General features: G+C 41.1%; 1 protein-coding gene across 13 annotated transcripts in view; it reads left to right on the forward strand.

Moving 5' to 3' along the window:
- PLCB4 (phospholipase C beta 4) overlaps nucleotides 1-22,185 on the forward strand; it is a 419,557-nt gene that overhangs the window by 62,029 nt on the left and 335,343 nt on the right. For 2 of the 13 annotated variants that reach the window (XM_045053870.1, XM_045053872.1), the window contains exons 3-4: nucleotides 16,430-16,558; nucleotides 16,726-16,853. The exons of 9 other annotated variants lie outside the window; for them this stretch is intronic. The gene's annotated coding sequence lies outside the window, so the exon portion shown is untranslated. Of the gene's footprint in view, nucleotides 1-16,429; nucleotides 16,559-16,725; nucleotides 16,854-17,846; nucleotides 17,871-22,185 lie in introns of those variants that run through there. 2 more of the 13 variants (XM_045053873.1, XM_045053875.1) reach the window with 2 other exon arrangements.

Consider the following 22,185-nt stretch of genomic DNA (forward strand, 5'->3'; position numbering starts at 1 on the left):
ACTCAGCATTTCGGACATTAGAAATAGGAAGATTAATTTTGAGTAATGTTGTGTCATACAGGCATTTAAAATCAAATGCATTTAAGGAAAAGCCCAGTTTTGCTTGCCTCAGTGTTGGCCCAAGTTTGGAGACGAAAGCATTTACAGACCATTAGCTATAATACTTCACTCTTGAGACCACTTGTCGTAATGAGCTGTCAATTATTGTGCATCTAAGTGTAGTTAAAGGGGCCATTGGGCTTGCAATTTAAAAGCCAGCATTTATAAATGTGCAGGAATTGAATTATAAATGTGGTGGTTCACTGAAACTGTACCGCATCATGCCCCTGTCTGGATGCACTGTCTGGTCTCTGGAAGATTTTAGTGTCCACTTAAAATTAACAAATAGTAAAAATGTTGTGCACTTGAACATATGGCTTAATGATTTTTATGTTCCTTACAGTATATTTTGGGGAAAATGTTTTTTTTTTGAAACCAAGAGTTATGAGCAGTATTTCTTTATTCAGCATGTAATGAATTAATTTCAACCAAAGCTATGGAGTGAATACAGTGGATATTGGAGATACTGAAATGTCCTTCGTCTCTATAGGTGATTCACTGAAGCTACAGTCCCTCGGAATATATAGCCTGCGTTACCTGTTTATTATTAGTTTCTGAACAGTGTTTCACTCCTCGAAGTCTGTGTACTTTTCAGATTCCTTACTATGGCTTTTCTTCTTCTTAATGTGACATAACTGGGTAACATTTCACATTTTTTCCATGGTTAAAGATGCGCTTCACTGTGAAGGCACCAGTTCGAAATGATCATGCTGCTAAACTCTTAGAAATCCATTTTTTCCCCCTCTGTTTTGACATTTCAACTGTTTAATTTTATCTTATTTTGAAAGGTCAATATTTGGTAAAGTTCCCCTTGAATTTTATTTCTTTTTAAAATCATTTTTAACACAAAAGTAGTACCTGTTTGCCAGGATAAAATGACATATGTCAGTAAAAAGTGAACATTTCATTTAATTTCACGCTGTCTTTAGTATCACTAAAGACATTTTGCTTGAAAGTATTTTGCTCTAGAGGTAACATCACTAGCACTTTGCTGAGTTCTCTTTCAGACCTTTCATCCCAGTTTGTACGAAATAGGTGGGTGAATAGGTAGGTAGGTAGATGATATGTAGATATTCCTATGCAAATTACCTCATTTCTTTCAAATAGGATACATAAAGCAGTAAAACCCAGGGACCTACCATCTGTATTATATGTTGCTATTGTGTAAACCAGAGCAGGAGTTGGGAACCTTTTCCTGAAACAGGCCAGAGAGTATTTTTGACTTTGCAGGCTCTGTTTGTTCTTTCTTCCTTTCTTCCTTCCTTTCTTTCTTTCTTTCTTTCTTTCTTTCTTTCTTTCTTTCTTTCTTTCTTTCTTTCTAAAATTTTTCAACGTTTATTTATTATTGAGAGACAGAGAGAGATAGAGCATGAGCAGGGAAGGGGCAGAGAGAGGGGGAGACACAGAATCCAATGCAGGCTCCAGGCTCTGAGCTGTCAGCACAGAGGCCGACATGGGGCTTGAACTCACGAACTGCGAGATCATCACCTGAGCCGAAGTCAGATGCTCAATCAACTGAGCCACCCAGGTGCCCTTGCGGGCTCTGTACTTTCTATTGCCGCTCTTAAGTGTTGCAGCACCAGACAGCCATAAGCAATAGATTAATGAAGGGGTGTGGCTGTGTTCCAAGAAAACCGTATTCATGAACACCGAAATTTGAATTCCTATGATGACCATGTGTTATGAAATAGTATTCTCCTTTTGATTTTTTCCACCATTTTAATATGTAAACACCAATCTTAGCTCATGGGTGCTATAACAGCAGTTGGATGGCAGTCTGGATTGAGCCCGTGGGCTAGAGTTTGCCAACCACTGGCTATTGTTTGCCAACTTGTCTATAGTAGAAAAAAAAATACGCAATTAAATTATACTTTTTCAGAGTTAAATATCACAGTGTGATGAATTAAGGCAAAGAAACAAAGAAATCTGGTAGAACAGTCATTTGACACTTTACCAGATGAAAGGAAATATTTGGGAAGCAAGCAAAGGTAAGAGAAAAAAGGCTGAGAGTGAGCTTGTGTGGGGTCTCAAGTACTGATGCGTCAAAGGGGTTTTTGGTGTTTTGACCAATTCACAAACTCCCTTAACACTTCCCCAGTGGGAAGTATTCCTGATCCTGTTTTTGAAGCACAGCGTTAATACAGCATTCTGCTTCACATGGAGACCTTTATTTGCACGTATCATCTTTTTATATGAACTTTGTTTTGCAGTGTTAGTTGACAAGTATCATCATTATAATGGACAATTTTTTGTATACCCTGAATCGGATTTTTAAAAGTTTATTGAGTATGAAGTTTTATATTGCTTGTTAGAATATAAAAGAGACACATTGAAGATTGCCTAGGAAATCCGTTTGTTACGTTTTAAACCTCTCTGATGAGGCGCTTTCTAATGTTAAGGCTGGCCAGTTTAATTTATTTCAGGGGATGCTGTCTGAATACTTCTGATGCTCTTGATTTTATTCATTTGCCAGGTGTGTCTCTTGATGGCATTTCTGCTTTCAGACCAGTGAGGACACTGTGATCCAGTTTTGCTGCCTTCTAGAGAAATTGCTGGTTCTATTATAATAAAAATAAAACAATAGGACACCATTGTGATACCTGTGAAATTGTCATTTTCCACCATAATTGCAAAAACAACATATAATTTATAAAACCAAAAAACGTATTTTTTATTAAATAGCAACAGTTAATTAAGGATTATCGTATCACACTTTATATGCTTGTATGGGACTTAGTGAAAATGTGTGTGCTAAGAAGCAAAAATGGATTCATTGTGTTGATGTTTAATTTTTTTATTAAAAAAATTTTTTTTAATGTTTATTTTTGAGAGAGAGGGACGCGTGAGTGGGGGAGGGGCAGAGAGAGAGGAAGACACAGAATCCGAAGCAGGCTCCAGGCTCCCAACTGTCAGCACAGAGCCTGACGTGGGGCTTGAACCCACGAACTGTAAGATCATGCCCTGAGCCTAAGTCGGATGCTTAACTGACTGAGCCACCCAAGTGCCCCCATGTTGATTTTTAAAAACTACTTGTCCCATATTTCATTTTATTCACCTGAAGTGGAGAGTTAGTGTTTCATTTTTTTCCCCTTTTGTATAACTTGACAGTTTGGGGAATAAATGATATTCTTATTAGGTAGCCAAAAAACGTGTGAAAATACATACATATACACACATATGGACACAAATGCACACATGCATATAAGAAAAGGGTTTATATCTTTTATCCTTTTGTTTAAGTATATTTATTTATTTTGAGAGAGAGAGCATGAGAGCTTATGAGCAGGGGAGGGACAGAGAGAGAGGGAAAGAGAATCCCAAACAGGCTCTGCACTGTCAGTGTGAGATCATGACCTGAGCTGAAGTCCAGAGGCAGACACTCAACCGACTGAGCCATGCAAGCATCCCTTTTATTCTTTTTAGAAGATGTTCTAAAATGTAGAAACAATAGATCAACATCAAGGAGAAAATAAAAGAATGTGTGTTTTCACCACCCAGCCATAACCCTGTTAGTGATTTTGGGAATGTCTTCCATTGTCTTGTGTCTGTTTCTGTATGCCTAAGCTCCTATGCTTATATTTGGTCTTTCATTTATTTCTCAGTTCATATTTGTTGGGTGGCTACTACTTGACGGGCACCATGTGAGGCACTGGGGACCCAGAAGTGAACGCAACAATCCTCTTTGCCTGAAGTTTACTTTGTTTTAGTTGGGGCACATAGGCAGCAACCAACAGGTCACTATGTATCGGATGGTGGTGAGCGCTGTGAAGAAAGTTTAGAACAGGAAAGAGGGCAGAGGGTCTGTGGTGTGTGTGTGTGTGTGTATGTGTGTGTGTCTGTACTATTAAACATATTTTTAAAGCTTATTTCATTATTTATTTTGAGAAAAAGAGGGCAGGGGAGGGGCAGAGGGAGAGAGGGAGAGAGAATCTCAAGCAGGCTCTGTGCTGTTAGCGCAGAACCTGACACAGGGCTTGAACCCACACTGTGGGATCATGACCTGAGCGAAAGTCAAGAGTCAGATGGTTAACCAACTGAGCCTCAGGCACCCCTATTAAACATATTTTTTCAAAAACATTATTCTGAATGGTATACTCTACTTTTATGTGAGTGACAGTTTTATTTTTATTTAACTAGTCCATAAACTATTTTTTTCTTTTTTTAAAAAAAAATTGCTGTTATAATCAAGTCTATGAGGAATATCATTCACTGAAGATAAAACTTTTTTTTGCCCATTTTTAGGATAAAATCCTAGAAGCAGAATTACTGGAGCAGAGAATAATCATGTGTCAAGACTTTTGATATGTGCCTTAAGATTTAAAATGTTATATGGCTAATTCATAGCTCAGTCTGTTTTCCTTTCCCCATATACCTTCCCCCTTCCCTCCGTATTTTCAATGTTTCAAATCCAAGCAAAAGTAGATACTATTCCCCCAATTTAAACAACTCTACTATGATAGCCTATTACTTTAGTGGTGAATTTTATTTTTTGTTCCTGAAATCAGATTCTTTTTGTGGGTGAGAGGGCTAATGCACTTATAATTGCATCACTGCACAAGTTAACAAAGTCCTATTTGTTGCTTACAAAGAAGAAAAAAAAAGACATTAAGCATAGCAGAGCAGCAGCCTTGGAAATGCGAGAGGGTCAGTGCAAGTTTCAACATGTCATTTCATTTACTTTTTTTTTTTTTCAGGTCTGAAAAAAGTCTAAGAATAGTGAACTGTATTACAAAAGAAGCATTCAGTTTTGGGAGAAAACCATTTTATTGTTTTTAGCTTGCCTGAGGATAAGTTGTTTTCTATTCCAGCAAAATAAAATAGAATTTGTTATTTCAGGTGGAAATTTTTAAATTTGCTGTCACCTTCCATGGGTGTTCTTTCAGGTGACATTGTATGTAATATTAATGCTAGCAATATTGGCCCACATTGACCTGGCATCTCCTCTGTGCCAGATCCTGGATTACCTCATTTGAAAGCTAGACAGGGAGGTTGTTTTCCGCAAGAGAAGGTGGAAATTTTAACACCGAGGCGCTAGAGGTTCAGCGGCTCTGGCGCTTTTCAGAAATCATAGGTAGAAGTAGAAGGCCTGTGTTTAGAGCAGCACTTAAACTCCAGAGCACACCTGAATCACCTGCTTTTTAACCCAAATGTTAAAATGCAGATTCTGATTCATCAGGTTTGGGTGGAGCCTGAGACTCTTCCTTTCTAACAAGCTCCCAGGGAAAGTGGCATTGCTGCTGGGCCATTGACCTTGAGTAGTGAGGTGTTCAAAGACGTTGGCACAGAGTCTGGTGTTTACGGGTGGGGAGAGCGGGATCCAGAGGAGTCAGCAGCCCAGCTCTGCCAGCCACAAGAGCCCGCTGGCGGCTGAGGTTGGGAGCTGCCTGATTTCCAGGTCTGTTCTTTCTGTACATGGGTCTCCATGTTGCACAACCAGGGAGAGCCACCCTTGTGATGAGATTACAGATTAGATTTTCTTCTTTTTACCTGTCTGCTGAGTTTTTAGCCGTGATCATGTATAATCAGAAAAAAATGAATAAATTTATTTTTTTACCTAGGATAGTCCCATTCCCCAAATCTCTTGATGGTTGTCCTCAGGCATCTTTTGCTTTATCAGATCCCTTTAATAGTAGGTTTGAGTACCTATCTTTGAAGTAGGTTTTTGAGTGGGGTTATTAGAATAAAACTACTTTGGGGGCTCTACCCATAGCACCCTGCGCACTTTTAAAAAAAATTGTAAAATACAAATAAGACAAAATTTACCATTTAGCCATTTTTAATGTACAGTTCAGTGGCACTAAGTATATTCATGCGTTGTGCAACCATCCCTACCATCCATCTCCAGAACCTTTACATTTGCAAAACTGAAACTCTGTAAGTCCCCATTTCCCCCTCTCTCCAGCCCCTGGCAACTACCATTCTATTTTCTGTCTCTACAAAGTTGGTTACTCTAGGTTTCTCATGTAAGTGGAATCATACAGTATTAGTCATTTTGTGGCTGACTTATTTCACTTGGCATGGCGTCCTCAAGGTTCGTCCACATTGTAGTCTGTCAGAATTTCCTTCCTTTTTAAGGCTGCATAAAATTGCATTGTGTGTCTGTACCATATTTGGTTTATCCATTTATCCATTGATGCACATGTGGGTTAAGAAGGAATCCATGTACAAATACTCCAGCTCCCTTGCCTCTTGAATGGGATAACTGGAGAATGTGTCTATACCATCTTCCAGAGTTCCCCATGGGGTTAGACCCCAGTTGCCCACAATGATAACTTGCTTGATGTCATACCTTGTACTGGCTTTCCTGTGTCATTTCTCCATTCTACTACTGGCTTCCTGTGGCCACCTCCCCAAATAAACTACTCGTTCTCAAATCCTTGATTTAAGGTATGCCTAAGAAGGAACCCAAACTGGACAATGTTGAGAAGGCACCCTGTGACTACCTCTTTATACCTAGAAATAGTCAGTTGGTGGAAAGCCACACAGTTTTGGATATTTGACGTAGATTCTTAGTTGTATATGTTTGCTTTCTCACACCTTCCTGCTAGAGGTTCCAGAAGAAAATCGAACCTGTTCATGCCAGCATTTGAACCTTGTTGTAGTAGCATCTTAAACATGAAATATATTTTTCAAAGCTCCCTTTTTGCCTCTTTACTATCTTAACAACATAGTGTCTTAATTTAATTGCCATACATGGAGCTAGATCCCAAAGAAAGAAGAAAAAGATTTCTTGTTGGTTAAGATAGTCCTTTTCTATATATAGATACTTGTTTCTTGCTTTTACTACCATGTTTAGCCTCTGGGACTCTTCTTGGTTGTATCTAGTTTGTTGTTTTTGGCTCATTTTGACATTCTCTGTGTATTGTATTTTTAATATTAAATTGTGTATTTAGCAACAAGCTTGAAAACAGATTAACTTTCTTGTACCAGAAATTGCTGCTCAGAATGAAAATGCAGCCAGAGGTCTAAGCTAGAGCTTTGCTTCAGTGTCTTTGGGGAGCCTGACTTCTAGCCAGGTGTGAACTTTCTCTGATGTTGGGAGCTGTTAATGTCGTACTTCGTTGGTGCATTTGAGGACCAACCCTACTTAGGGCTGCTGCTGAAGAACCACAGAGTGAGTCCTAGGCTTGCCATGACAAAAAGAAAAAGGGTATGTCTCTGAAGACTGCAGTTCACCAGCACCACCTCAAACCAATGATGAATCTTCAACCATCTAGGTGATAACTCAGTAGATTTGGTGGGAGGAGGATGCATACGTACTTTGGAATGTCTGCTTACATCTTCCCGTCTCAAGTTTAAAAGATAATTACCTTAACTGATGTGCCATCTAGCCAGTTTACAGCAAATGAATAACTTTCAAAGTAGAAAGCAGTTTCCGCCATACAAAATAGTCAGTAATGTCACCACAAGTGTTTCCTCCTTACAGTAGTTGAAAGAGTATCTATCACAGCAGATGTTTCTTGTGTTTGAATTGTTTTCCCATCAAACCTGTGAATGATGTTTGCAAGTTATTGTTTAGTTCTCTAGGTCAGGAGCAAACTAAGCTGGTCTCACATGTTGGAGGTCGGAAATCTTTGTTGATTTTGCACCAGGGCCACTATCCGGAAAGAAATAATCTTTTTCTTAGTAGGATCAATTGCAGTTGTGATCAGGTCAGCAAGAAATTAACATAAAAGCCAGGCAAAGCAAATTTCGCCCTTGTTTCTCTGTGTTAACACAGAACATCGTATTCATTATGCCTGTCGAAATACAGGAGGGCTAAATTAGACTGAAAAATAAAGTCATCTCTTCTTTGTGAAGGGAATCTCTAAGGGTTTCCTGGGAAGGAAGCTCATCTTTTCTAAGCCTCTTGCCTTTCCTTCAACTGTGGGCCTCCTGGCCAGCACACAGTGTCCTGTGGAATTACATTAAATTAGAGGACACTCAGGGGTGGTAGTAGTTGCATGTCTTGATATCTCTTCATGGCTCAAGGAGCAATCAGTAACATTATCTACTGTGAGTCAGGTCTGCTTTGTATGGCGATACCTGAAAGTGATCAGTTCCTTCTACTTGTCTGATAATCTCCCTATCCGTCTATTGACCAGTCATTTGATTTATAAACCCATTGACTAACTGATCTATGAATGTGATTCCCTCCTCCCTCCCTTTCATTTGGTTCTCTCTTATTCCAAACAAAAATCCAAAGTAAACTAAGAGTCAGCCTCCTGGAAGTTGAGCTCTGGATTCTAATCTTACCTCCTGTCCTCTGTAATAAGATATTGCCTAATCTCTGAGACCTGTAACTTCCTCACCTATTGAATGAAGGGATTAGATCTGCTCCTTATGATGCAGGCACTGGTTAAAGGCCTACTTAGCCTCTGGATCAGAGTGCCTCCTTTAGATCCCTGCTGTATGTTCCTGTCAGTGCGACCTTAGGCAACTTACTTAACCTCGCTATGCCTCAGTTTCCTCATCTGTGAAATTAGGATTATAATTGTACCTACCAGCTGTTTGGAAGATCAAATGGCACAATATATGTAAATTACCTAGAACAGTGTGTGGTGGATATTAAATGTTCAATAAATGTTAACATTGTTAGTACTGTCATCATCTATCTTGTCTGCCCACAATAGATGCTGGACCTCCTTTCCTCTAGCCCAGTTACCTTCCTTGCCCATCTTCACAAAGCTCACAGTCTAGTATTGAGACAAGGATGATTACCTGGCAAAGATAGAGGAAGAAAATGATGCATAACTGAGTATCAAAGGACCAGAATGGTTTGTCAGGGAGAAAAGGGCCATTGTAAGCAGAGGGAAGTGTGTTAGGAGGCAGGAAAGAGCTCTGCATGCTTGGTCTACAGCAGTTAATGTGTTGTGGCTGGTGCCTAGGATGCTTGTGAGGTGATTGGGTGATGGCGGGAAATGTGATCCTGCACCTCTGCTCTGTGCCACCCAGCTGAGTGACACACAGTCCCATCAGAGACATTGGCTTCCCACCATGGTGATTCTGCTCCCTGTGGGGTAGGGCAGCATTGATTCTCCAGGAGATGGGATCGGAATCTTGGATAGGCTGGGAAGGACTCCTGTGCATTGTAAAATCCTTCCCATTCCCCTCTTGAGGTGCATGTTTCTGCCTTCATATTGATGCTTAATCTTAGGGCTCACTAGCCACTGGCCACACTTTGGGGGATAAAGTGCCCCAGGTTTTATACTTAGGATGAATAGCTGAGCAGCTCATAGAGCCTCATCCATGTTGGGTATTGAGAGGCCTCAGGCCTGGGTTTGTGTCTAACCAGTGATGGGAGCATCAAAGCCTGTTTTCTTTTACTACCTCACCTTTCTTTATCTGTGGGATGGGAGAGGTGCTTCAGAGTTCTTATGGGCCTTTTTGGCAGTCTGGTGAAGACTCCATCGGCCCCTTCTCTAAATAGCTTTTTAAATGCATAAAACAAAATGCCTAGAACTACAAAGGAAACCATTATATTTGAAATACAGATGTAAAAATAGTAAATAAATGTGTGGCATAATAATATATGTACATCTTATTAACACTTTAAATGAACAGTTACTATTGTAACTTGGAATTATTGGTGAGTACAATTATATTTTGCAAGATCTGCAATAATTTGATATGATAAAGTATCTGGAATTTCTGTCAAAAACCAAATCACAAGTACAATCAATACTGTGATTTGTGATGTATATTTTTGTTTGTTTATTTTACAGAGAGAGAGTGAGCGGGGCGGGAGAGGGGTGGGGAGAAGGGCGTGGCGGGGGGGGGGGGTCGGGGAATGAATCCCAAGCAGGTTCCATGCTCAGTGCTGCCCCCGATGCAGGGTTCAATCCCATGACCCTGGGATCATGACCTGAACTGAAATCAAGAGATGGACACTCAACCCACTGAGCTACCCAGGCACCCCACTTTATATTTTTAATCACAGGAAATGCCACATTTCAGTTAGAGCTTAGTGAAAATAGCCATGTAATTGTTTTTTCCTATCCCAGTTTATGGCACATTGGATTTTATCTATGAACCTCTCTGGTGGTCATGGAACTCAGGTTAGTAGCCTTTGGACTAGATATCTTCTAGGATGGTTCTTTTGCTGTTCTATTTTTATCAAATTAGGTAACAGGTCTCATAATACTAAAAGATTTCCAATCTTAAATCCCCATAGAATCGTGAGGCTCATGGCACTGGTTATGAGAAAAACCAAGATGCTCAGTGAGTATGGGAGGCCCTTTTAAGGTATTTACTGATATCTGGTTCAAGAGTACTAGTACCCAGTTTTCAAGGTCCTCAATAAGAACAACTATAGAGGTATAAGTTATGTACAGTTGATCTCATTGTTCCCAGTGGTTATGTTCTATAAAGCCTCCATGAACACACTGGATTAGTGAACCCTGAGCCATTGCTCCTATTGGAAATACAGGGATAGGTTCCTCTGAACCTCTGGTCACAACATTTACATCAACTCATCAATATATAATCTTGTTTCATGAATGTTTCTTTTTTTTTTTTTAATCTTATTTAATGTGTATTGTTGATTCATTCCCATTGAACTCACAGCCAACAGCACTATGACTCATGCCCGAATGATGCTTATCTAACACATGTATTTGCTCTGCAAGGCACATCACAGCCTTCTTGTGCTTAGGAACATTACATAGCACTTCAGCGCTATGCTGGGGGGCCCTTATTTTAAACAGTGAAATAATTAACAAAAATCACAAACTTGTGGTAAATGTGGCACTAAATAGATTGTGAAAAGGATGCTTGTTTACAGCATGAGAGCTGAAACCAGAAGGCAGAGCCTTGTATGACATCAGCTGGGATTGTGTGCATGGGAGCTGACATTTTTGTCTCTCTGTGCATGTCTATCAAAGACCACCTAAGTGATGCCTGTATTGCTTTTGCAGTCACAGATAAATTTTGGTGAGTAGGTGAATTTGCAAATATTGAGGATTGACTCTATAGGCGAGTATTTCTCTATGGACCTGAGGTCTGGTTGTGACACTGCCATTCTTTGTGTTTGACTTTGGTTGAGTTGTTTCATTGCTTTGGGTCTCTGTTTTCTTATTCATAGAACATGAATGTTGGGATATATTAGTAGCAGTGGATTTAAAAAAAAATTTTTTTTAACGTTTATTTATTTTTGAGACAGAGAGAGACAGAGCATGAACGGGGGAGGGGCAGAGAGAGAGGGAGATACAGAATCGGAAGCAGGCTCCAGGCTCTGAGCCATCAGCCCAGAGCCCTATGCGGGGCTTGAACTCACGGACCGCAAGATCGTGACCTGAGCTGAAGTCGGACGCTTAACCGACTGAGCCACACAGGCGCCCCTAGTGGATTTTTTTAAATAGCAGAAGTAACTTTTATTCATGTGAAAACCCAAGGTATAAAACAGTAGTCTGCTCCCTGCCACTCCTGCATCTCCTGCTGTCCCTCAGTTTTACCAAGAATTTATGGAAAACCATTGAGCCAGTTTCCAATGCCACTTTCCTGGTAGGTTATATTTGGTTCATTTGACCAGTATTTATTGAGCCAAACAGAATTGTAGGTGCTGTTCTTGTACCAGATTCCCCCAAAATGTTGCTTAGAACTGTTTGAAAGTGGCCTACAGATACTTTTTATTTGTAGTTTTTATTAAAAGGATTTTCATATTCTGAACTCTCTCTAAAGATTGAGTGGCCCAGATTCATCTTTCAACCTCATTGTTGTTTTCTACATGTCAGATTCATTCAGGAGCTCACCCAGGCTTAGTTTATCCTGGTCTGGGCATCCTTTATTTATGACATTGGAGCCAGGAAGCACCTCCTAAATGGTCCTGTGTGAAGGCACCCACCTATAATATAAACCCATTCAGATGGATACTCAGTATTTTCCCGGGCATCCCTGCCATTTTGGGGGTTATGTTTATTGCTCTACTTTAGGGTTGTCATGTGGAGATGACTTTTTCCTCTAGAGAATGCATTTTTATAATACACATGGGTAAAAATAGTAAAATAATAAATTGTATGCATTAGAACACTCTTGATGTAAATTACTAGTTTAACTAAAGCAAATTATTATTTTACATATGAGAATTGGTAGGTGACTTTACATTCCAATTTCAGTGCATGAAAACCTAAAGCATGATTTGTTAGGATTGTACTTAGTTCTTCAAAGGAAGTTCATTCCCCTAAGAAGAAAACTGGGAAGAAGGGATTTGACAATAGATTTGGATGTTTGTTTTAATTCAGTGAGTGTCTTTTCATCATGGAATCTTCAAAATTATCCAAACAACTGCATCTAATCTTTAGTGAGGGAATCTTTCATCATTGGTATTTCTGTCCTTCAGGGAAAAATAGGGATTTTTCTCTGACATGCCTTTTCCATTAGGAAATATGAGATTGAATGATTTCTACTTCTGTACTAAGAGCTGGCCTAAGGAAGTCATGAAGATGTGTGGTAGCTTCAGTTGTAATTTGGTATGGATTGTTTCATATCTATAATCTCTGTGTTTTAATCTGTTGATGTTTAGTTTAAGAGGTCTGGGTAAAAGAACATGATCTATAAGGAAACCCTGTTCCAACTGTGATAGACTATTACCTTGGTGGCTCCAGTGGACTCTGCCTCCCATCACTCATGCCTTTATAGATTCTTCTTATTGACTCTAGACTGGGCCAAAATGCTTTGGTCAATGGGATATTAGTAAGCATGATACAGAGGCTTGATAAGCATATTAGGGCTTGTCCTCTGGGAATGCTCCTTCTTAGGAGCCAACCTTGGTTCTTTTTTTTTTTAATTTTTTAATGTTTATTTTTGAGAGAGAGAGAGAGACAGAGCACAAGAGCGGGAGGGGCAGGGAGAGAGGGTGACACAGAATCCAAAGCAGGCTCCAGGCTCTGAGCTGTCAGTACAGAGCCCGACACAGAGCTTGAACCCATGAACTGTGAGATCACTACCTGAGCCGAAGTTGGACGCTTAACTGACTGAGCCACCCGGGTGCCCCAACCTTGGTTCTTTATAAAAGCTTAGACTAGATCAGCCATGTGGAGAAAAACCCCAAAGGATGTGAGGCCATCTTGAATGTTCTAGCCCCAATCAAGGTCCCAGCTGAATGTAGCCTATTGAGTGACCTCAGTTATACCACATGGAATAGAATCACCCATGAGCCCAGCCAACCCAGTGAATTGTGAGAAATAATAAATGATCATTGCTTTTGTCACTGAGTCTTATAGTGGTTAGTTACACAGCAGTAGATAACTGAAACCATGCCTTACTTCAAAAGGTCTGTGAAAAAAAGGAATGTTCTGTAAAGATACCCTTGTGCATGTTTTGGTTCATGGAAAACTGCATCTCATACTGCCATAATACCATTGAAAGCACAGGCAGGAAGAGTGGGAGAGAGAGCGTGTGTATGCAGATTGGGGGGTCATTGCTTCTGTCTTTGGAAGTGATTGTCATGCATGCAGTATTTTATTTTCATAGAGGAATTACCTAAGAAAGGTATCTTGAGAAGTAATTGTTCTTTTATTTGTTCAGGCCATGGAAGATACAGATAAATATAAAGAAAAGAACAGTTACCCAGAATCTCAACACCTAGAGGCCAACTTTGGCAAGTTTTTGCATTGTAAAGATAGCACAATAAAAAAAACTTTACTTGATTCTTCTTTGAAAGCCTAGTGTAAAAATTAGTAAATCAGACCTAATTGTGAGTGTAGACTCTCTGACACTCTTATGAAAGTGGTTCTTTTTTAAAATTTATTTATTTATTTTTATTTTAGAGAGAGACAGCATGAACAGGGGAGAGGGACAGAGGGGGGTAGAGAGAAAGAGAGAGGGAGAGAGAGGGAGAGAGAGAGAGAGAGAAGGAAGGAAGGAAGGAAGGAAGGAAGGAAGGAAGGAAGGAAGGAAGAAAAAAGAATTCTAAGTAGGCTCCACACTCAGCATGGAGCTCAGTGTGGGGCTCAACATGGGGCTCAATCCCATGACCCTGGAATTATGACCTGAGCCAAAATCCAGAGTTGGACGCTCAACCAACCTAGCCACCCAGGTGCCCCAAAGTGGTTCTACACGTGTACACAGATATACAGGTTCTTGTGCTGGATTGATGGTTCATGATGTCTCACCACCCCACTGTATCATCCATACTACTATCAGATTCTGACTTAGTTCTGCCTACACAACAGTTCTAGACTGCCTCTAGGATGTGGTTCTCAAGAAGGGTGACTTTTCTCCTGAGAAACATCTGGCCATGTCTGGAGAATTACTGACTGTATTAGGGGTGTGAGGTGCTGCTCTTATCTAGTGAAAGGAAGCCAAGGATCCTGCCAGACATCCTACAGTGCACAGACCGCCCCCCCCCCCCAATAAAGAATTATCCAGCTCAAAATGTCAGTAAGTGCTATGGTTGAGAAACCTGGCTCTGGGGTAAGGCCCAAGCTCTTGGCTGTTTTGCCCTTACTGACCTTGCATTTCTGACTTCAGACCTCAGACCTCTCATGCGTTTTCCATATGCAGTTTGAAACAGCCTCCCGTTTTCTTATTGTCTCATCTTTGTGGCTCTTTGCTTATGCTATGCCTGTAGTCTGGAAAACCCTTTCCCCCGAGGTAATTATTTTCTGTGTATTTTATCATTGTGCCTGTACCTACTTCCACTTTTCTAATTATACTGAGTAGCAGTTACTTCTTCAGATCTGTTTTCCCTATAAGCTGGGAGTTAGGGTGAGCTTAGGACCCAGCCACCTGGCTAGTAAATATTTGAGTAAACAAATGGATGTTTGAATAAGACCAGGGAAGAAGGAGCTGAAGCTGCCTGTTTCGGTAGCATTGCTTGACCTACTCTCAGTGAGTTTTCTTTGCCATTGGGTGATTCCTAACTGCAAAGGCACTGCAGACACCAATTCTCCCTGCTGCACACAATTTTGATGCCCCTGTACTTCCTGGTGTTCTGGTGCTCCTGAGCCCTGTACCTGGCATCAATGTCCGGTTCCAGGTAGGCTTGAGGTCGGGGCGGGGGGGCAGTTGAGAATTGAAGCACTCATTCAAGACACTGTCTTTTGCCTCAAGCCACATTAACATTAACTTAGTATAACGTAGGTCACTTGTTCTGCACTGTTGTGCACATCACTGTCACCTAGGCAGGTTAAAAAACACTGTTGTTGGGGGTACCTGGGTGGCTCCGTTGGTTAAGCATCTGACTTCAGCTTAGGTCATGATCTCATGGTTTGTGAGTTTGAGCCCTGCATTGGGCTCTGCACTGGTGGTGTGGAGCCTGCTTGGGATTCTCCCTCTCTCTCTCAATCTCTCTCTCTCTCTCTCTCTCTCTCTCTCTCTCTCTCTTTCTCTCTCTGCCACTTCCTGTAACTCTCTCTCTCTCTCTTTCTCTCTCTCTCTCTCTCAAAAGAAATGTTGTTGGTTGTCCAGCCCCTAGTGATGTTGATGTAATTAGCCTTGGATATGCCCTGGGCTTCAGAATTTTAAAAAATTTCCCAGGTAATTTTATTATGCACCCAACTTTGAGAACCACTGATGAAGACAATTAGGTCCATTATAATTACTTGTGCTGACATTTCCAAAGTCCTGTAATAGTTTACTTCTTGGTAATTTTATATTTCTTAACAATTTTGCATTTTAGTATAAATAATAAATTAGTACTTATAACTTTGTTGAAATTTGTAACTGCTATATGGTAATTTAATATCTTGCTTTTTAGTGACATTGTATAGCCTTGTTTTCTTCCTTCTTCCTCCCTCTTGACCTTGAAACTCAGATGAAATATCATAGAGAAGCAGTTGCCATTCTTCATGTTGGAGGAAACTGGAAGGAAGCCATGTTTTTGATAGTTTGCCCACAACGATACAAATTTAGAACTTTTCTCTTGGTTCTTGCTGTGCTTCTCCTGTTTCCAAGATGCACATACTTTGAATTCTTTGTGCCCAAGAGAAAAAGTAGCAAGAGTGTCCATAGTCCCAGATAGTCCTTTCAAGAGGTTCATGGTTACTTTCAGGTTTTTCATTTCATTACAGATGTAATAGTATATTTGTTATGAATATGTTGGTTAAGAAAGAGAAGTAAACGAGGTTTTGAATACCTTCTTACCATGTTCCCTTCCCATGTCCTCTGCTTCCTCCCCCATTCCTTCCACAAGCTTTTTGTTTGCTTGTCCTATGTTTCCAGATAGTTCTGAGATGAGGTCTTGGTCACCAGTCAGAATGGCCTTGCTCATGACTGGTGGTTGGAATGACTTTTGCCATTATTTTAAATATGGAGGCTAGGAACATGGGCCTCATTCATTCCATGGCACTGCATGTCCAGCACTGAATTTTTGTTTTGTTTTGTTTTGTTTTGTTTTTGTTTTGATAACCAGTTTGTGAAAGTTCAGGATCCAGTGACTTCTGCCACTGATTAGGTAAGCTCTGCTCTAGGATGGACATGCTGGGCCGAGGCAATAGCTCTCAAGAGAGGGATCCAATCATTCGGAGCCACAGAATTTTAGGTCACTATATTCTGTTTCATTTCAAGAGGGAATGTGGGGGTAAAAAGACATTGTCAAGATGATATAGATAGCACAGCCATCCCATTCCTGTTTTTCTGTTTAATAAAACTAAAGCTGAGAGCCATTTCTTAATTCAACAGTTGATTATTGTGTGTGGAATGCCCTAGGTCTGTCTCCCTCTCGTGGAGGTGCCACTGGGTGTAGGGAATGAGGAAGTGAAATGATTTGCCCGAGGAGACACATGAAGTTACAGCAGGAGCCGAACTACAAAGCCAGTCCCTATTTATTTTCTGAGGTATTACTTTATAAAAAATTTCCAGTCTTGGTGTTTTTGTAGGTGTATCCTATAATAGACATTTATACACGATTTATGAGTTTGAAAATAATTGATTATACGTATGCTGTCAAATCTAGGAAATTTGATTTAAAATAGGTATCTAATAGCCACTTGGTTGATAGATTAAATTCTTAGTTTCTGAAAGTTATTTTCTTTATGATGATGCAAAATTCCTTTGGCTTTTTGTGAAAATACTCCAAAGAATGGAATTTAGTGTCCATTCAAGTAATGGGCCTCATTATTTATATCCCTTTTACTGCTGCAAATCCTTAGCAAACTTTAAAATTGGACAAGAAACTTAAAGGACTTTATCTGAGTTCATTTGACAGATGAGGATATTGGAGGCCGGGGAAGGTGGTTATTTCCGAGGTTCACAGAGCTAGTTCAAAGCCAAGTCGGAGACTTGCAAGTCATGTTTTTTACTTCAAGTTCAGTATGTTTTTTTCTTTGGTGCAGAGTAAAGTAGGCAGAGTCTGTATCACACACATGCACGTGCACATAACTCTTACACGTTCTTTGTGGCGAGTCTGTTCCAAGAGGGGTGGGTTATGACTCACGCATTGTCTTAGGTGCTTCTCCCAAAGCTGGCCTGAGACAGGGATTGGAGCACAAGTAGCAGTCTCCGGAGGTAGTCCCTGGAGGCAGGAGTGGGGGAGTGGGGCAGTGAGATAAGGAAGGAAATGCAGCCAGTGTCGGATGTGCTGACAGGCTGATTCCACTGAAGGCAACTAAGAAGACTGCTGTTTGCTGGAGACTGTAGAATATACTTCACAGTAGTCCTCTGGAGGGGGCGGGGGGGGGGAGGATCTGGGCTATTTATTTACCAATTCTTATGTCACACTCTGCGGGTTATTCCTGGAGGTCTTAACTCCCAGCCACTTCCTGCTGTAAGGTCTCTTTGATGTGCTTGGGGACTAACACAAACGGAATGTAGAGAGGTGACTCCTGCATGCCCAGAAAGAAATGGGAATGGATGTAAGTGGAGCGTTTGCGCATGCCATGTGATTCTATCAAACACCATGTCTTGGCTCTTTGTTCTTATCATCTATACTCCTAGTGCTGTGGTCTGGGAAGGATGGGGCTGAGAAGTAAGTACCGATGAGGATTCTGGCTGTGTTGGCTTTACTCTGTTTGCCCTTCCAGGTCCACTCTCCATTTTCTCTGGCCTGCTGTTGTCCCTCAGGGGGAATGTCGTGTGCTGCCTTGGTGGGTTACCCTGCCCTCTGGCTTCTGGTCGCATTCATGCAGCTGGTGGCTGTTGCGGGAGATTGGAGGGGGAGGACCATGAGGTTGGCCTGTTCATTCCTCCAGGTCTCTTCTTGCCATTGGGCTGATGGCTTCTCTATGGCCCTTCTGGAAGCCACGGTCCATCAGATGGCCCTCTCCTATAGTTCCCCTACTTTCTCTGGGTCCCTATAGCTCTGTCCTCATACCCCTTCAGGCTTAGGGCACTTCACATTCCCTGGTTGTCTTCCCTCCACCCCACCCTCAAATAATCCCTTATTAAATGCCATCAGTTGTGTCCTGTGAGTGTTCCATCTGTTTCCAGCTAGGACCCTGACTGAGATACCATCTTTGAAGACTTTGCTCTCTAGACAGAATTGGATGAGATGAAACAGCTAGAGATGTTATGAAGATATAACATAATGAAGTGTAAATTGTACTTGAGCCCTAAGGACACTCAGCATGTAGGATGCATTAACAAAAGAAGGGGTACTTATTAAAGAAGACATTTTTGGAGGGGTGCCTTAGGTTGTAATTAATCATCTTTTTTTTTGTCTGCTCTATGGGTAGCTCTGTTTGAGTAGTGAATTGAAAATTAGAAGTTCTACCTTATTATGACCATGTGTGCAGTTAATTATAATGTATTTGACTCTATAAGGTGGAATAATATGTAATTCACACAAACAGAAGGGTGAAATGGATCTATCCATCTGGAAATTTCAGAATTCTCTCATGTATTCTAATTTTAGATAAGTACATCTTTCCCTCTTAATTCCTTATATTTCTTATCCCTCTAATGGGTTATAATCCATTTTTTGGAGAGTTTTTAAAAAACCTCATGTGAAAGGCATTTCAGGCTGCTTCAAATAAGGCACTATAATGGCAGAAAGCACTCACTCCGTACATATTTACATAGGGCCCCTTGTGATTTAGGCACTTTGCTAAGCACCATGGAGTTAATAATGAATAGTATTTGATCACCGCTTTCAAGGAAATCACAATGTAGTTGGAAAAATAGAAGTTCAACCAAATAATTATGATAACTATTTTAAGTATTATAGGCATATCAGAAGATTGTGTGTACCTAAATGAGGGTGTAGTTGAGTCAGGCAGGAAAAGGCAGAGAGGTTGGTGAGTGTTGGATAATGCTTCATAGAGCAGGTGACATTGAGCTGGGTCTTAAAGGATGATAGTGGGCTTACCAGGGAGAGAAGGGGAGGGATGGTATGAAAAGAGGTGTGGAATTTCCTGGTGGGTTGGAGAATTAGTGATGCATAGGATTATTTGGCCAAGTGCTGGTGGCCTTTGGAGAGGTGCCTGGACTCGAGGCCAAGGGACAGAATAGTTATCTAATCCTTACCACTCATCACTTAAAATAATAGACAGCACATACGTTTTAAAAACATAAGGAATGAAGGCAAAACAAAACAAAAATAATGACTTTAAGAACCTTAACATATTGCTAGACCTCAAGGAGCACATGTTCTAAATATGGAGCAATGCGTGTTTTTAATTTGCGAGTGTCTCAGAGTCAGGGGACAGACCCACTGATACCTTCTCTCAGTGTGTGCCTTTACTCAGATTTGTAGGCACTTACACCAAATTTATCACTATAGACTCTCCTTGCATCGCTTTAGAATTACCTGAAATATGGAAATATGATGGGTTATTTGGAAATATCGTGGATTACCTTTTCAATTACTAATGATTATATTACCGTCTGTAGTCTACAGTCACCTGTTCAGTAGAACATATCTGACACCTTTATTTACCATAAGAGATACTTGAACCTTATTCCTTCTAATTATTCTAGTCTCTAAAATTTTAGGAGTAAGTAATCTTGATACCCTAAGGCAGGTAGTTGGTGAAGACTTACCAGTTCGACACAATGAATTTCTGAGTTCTGCTTACTAAGTCAGACACAGATCAACAAGAATTCCTTTGCAGAGCATGAGCAAAATGGTGACTAAAATACATGGGTGTGAGGGTAGAAACCTTTGTGGATAGAAATCCTTTAAACTGGTTATGTCAAAGGTCATTTTATTGTCAAGAAATTGAGCTTCATGAATTACAAAGAGAGGAACAAAGTCCAGTGAAGTGTCAGGAATGCAGGTGGGAAGGTCCAGAATGAAGCTTGATCTCCCTGTCAGACAGGGGCTGTGTCTCTGCTTTTCTTTGTATATCTGCTTTACTCTTTCTTACTCTTACTCGCTACCTTGCTGTATATCTGTTTTAGTTATCTCTTGCTTTGTAACAATTACGCCTGAATTTACTGGCTTCAAACAACAACCACTGTTTGGTATCCCTCAGAAGTCTGGGCTGAATGGGCTCTCCTGAGCAGTTCTTCTGCTTTGTGTGGTATTGGCTGGGGCTGCAGTTATCCAAGGGCTCAGATGAACTGGAATCCTCAGGGTGACTCTCTCCCAGGGCAGGCAGAGGATGTTGGCTCTAGGATGGGAGTTCAGCCAGCATGCCAACTGGAGTACCTCAGTTCTCTTCTGTGTAGCGCCAGCCAGTGGGGCTTGGGCTTCCCACAGCATGGAGGCTGGCTCTGAGGAAGGAGCGTTACAAATGTGCAAAAGCAGAAATTGCCAGGGCCCTTAAGGCCAGGCCGCAGAAATCCCAGCTGACTGCTCCCACTGCATTCTATTGGTCAAAGCAGTCATGGGGCCAGCTTCCTGGAGAGGGGAAATAGGCTTGACCTGTAAATGGGAAGAGTGACAATTTACACTCAGGGTTTTTGTTTGTTTGTTTGTTTTTGTTTTTCACATAGTTCAACATGACTAACATGTCCCTCCACTCTCACTATTCATGGAAACTTTTTAGTTCCGTGTTTATCATCATTTGGCTGTAGTGTCATCTGTGTCTTAAGAACTCCCAAGTTCAAATGCTCTAAAGTTCACATGCTCCAAGAAAACATTCATATTGGTTGTTAGTGGTCCAGTCATCTGAGAGGGCCAATGGCCTTATGTTACTAAGTCTTTTCTTTGAGGGACTGGGGGTGGGGGGTGGGTTTTCACTAAGGAACTGTGGTCAGAGTAGGCAGTGGCAGGTGAGTAGAGAACATTTGGACACCAAGAATTATTTTATTTTATTTTTTAACGTTTATTCATTTTTGAGAAAAAGAGAGAGACAGAGCATGAGTGGGGGAGGGGCAGAGAGACAGGGAGACAGAATCCGAAGGAGGCTCTAGGCTGAGCTGTCAGCACAGAGCCTGACACAGGGCTCGAACTCACGAATGGTGAGATCATTACCTGAGCCAAAGTCAGATGCTTAACTTACTGAGCCACCTAGGCGTCCCATTGGACACTGAGGATTTGAAGGAAGTCTTGGGGACTGCTCATTTCTCTGAGGCTAGAGATTTCTTTCCGTGTTCCACAAAGCTTTACTTGACCTACCTCTGCCTTCTAACTTCTTGAGCCATTCTCTCCCTGCTTTGCCCCCCCTCCACCTTTTTTCTTTTTTTTTTGAAGTTATTCCAGTACACCACTCTCCCTCCTGCCCTGGTGTCCTTCCATGTCCCCGTGACAAGAAGTCTGTCTTCTTTCCTCCCATCTGTCATTTAACGTTTAGTTTACTCTTCAGATCTCAGCTCAAGTATCACTTCCTCAGGGGAGCGTGGAACCCTTTGGATTAAGTCTCATCCTCTGTTCCATCTCTGTTTCCTTCGTTGCACTAATTCTAGTTTGTGATTTTATGCCTGTGTGGCTACTTGATCACCATCTGCCTCCCACTGTAGATGCCAGAAGGTAAAGGAATGTGTCTGTCTTCCTCAGGGCCACAGTGGCTGCACATGGCTCACATTAGGTCCTGGCAAGTTATTTGTTGTTTGCATGCATTAAAAATGGGAGGTGGTTACCTTGAAGAAGTAAGGATTAAAAAGGGAGAGAATCTTTATCTTGATGAGAGAAGTTAAGAGTAGCCTGTTTTGGGGACTAAAAGGATGTAATTTCTCAGGGAGTCCCCCTGCAGTAGTGATTTATGAGTCAGTGAAGCCCTGTCATTAAGAACATACTGGTGGAGGCTACATGGTAGTTTCTGAGATGCAGCAGGAATTCCTGCCCAG

The sequence above is a fragment of the Felis catus genome, chromosome A3 (genome assembly GCF_018350175.1).
Source record: "Felis catus isolate Fca126 chromosome A3, F.catus_Fca126_mat1.0, whole genome shotgun sequence".
NCBI lineage: Eukaryota > Metazoa > Chordata > Mammalia > Carnivora > Felidae > Felis > Felis catus.